Source organism: Myotis davidii, unplaced genomic scaffold (assembly GCF_000327345.1).
Source record: "Myotis davidii unplaced genomic scaffold, ASM32734v1 scaffold46, whole genome shotgun sequence".
Taxonomy (NCBI): domain Eukaryota; kingdom Metazoa; phylum Chordata; class Mammalia; order Chiroptera; family Vespertilionidae; genus Myotis; species Myotis davidii.
The window spans coordinates 3,660,615-3,661,306 of NW_006383006.1; the positions used below are offsets into that span (position 1 = coordinate 3,660,615).

At 50.3% G+C, this 692-nt stretch overlaps 1 protein-coding gene across 5 annotated transcripts in view; it reads right to left on the reverse strand.

The window, feature by feature from the left end:
- The window catches only part of CAPN3 (calpain 3), a 49,328-nt gene that overhangs the window by 15,072 nt on the left and 33,564 nt on the right, over window positions 1-692 (reverse strand). The window lies entirely within an intron of this gene.

Sequence of the window (692 nt, forward strand, 5' to 3'; positions counted from 1 at the left end):
CAGGAGCACAGGGAACTGCCCTCCATTCCGTGAGACAGCCAGGACCCAGCGGCCGGGGTGGGGCCATAAAGGCTTTGCATGTGTTCTGGAGCCTTTATCACACATTTCCCGTGTTTGTAAATTTTGCTGCCCTGAGTCTATTGCTCTTTAGTGAAAAATAGTAAAGTTATTTCTAAGGGCCTGTGCTCCTTTCTATGGGGACAGTGAGGGGAAGGGAACCTTAGCCCTGGCCAAGCACCCTCCAGACACGATCACATCTTCTCCTCCGAACAGCCCCCTGGGGAAGTGCCGACATGCTTCCCATTTTACAGATAAGGCAGCAGGGACTCTGAGAAGGGAAGTCACTTGTCTAGTCTAGATCCCCGCGTTGAGACTCCCTCCTACTGGGACCTAACCCATGCTTTCTAGAATCTTTCCTTTCTAACCAGTGGCCACCAGCAAGCTCTCTGGCTCCCAGGCTCACCTAGCGCCTTGCCAGGCCCTTCTCTGGAGCCCACACCCTCTCTTCTCTTCTGTGGATCATTGGTTTTGAAGGTAATTATACTTTATTTAGAAAAAACCCTCACCGAGGATGCGTTTTTATTGATTTTTTTTTTTTGAGAGAGAGAGAGGAAAGGTGGGGGGAGAGAGAAAAGCACAACATCGATGTGAGAGAGAAGCATAGATTGGCTGACCAGGGACCAAACTCACAC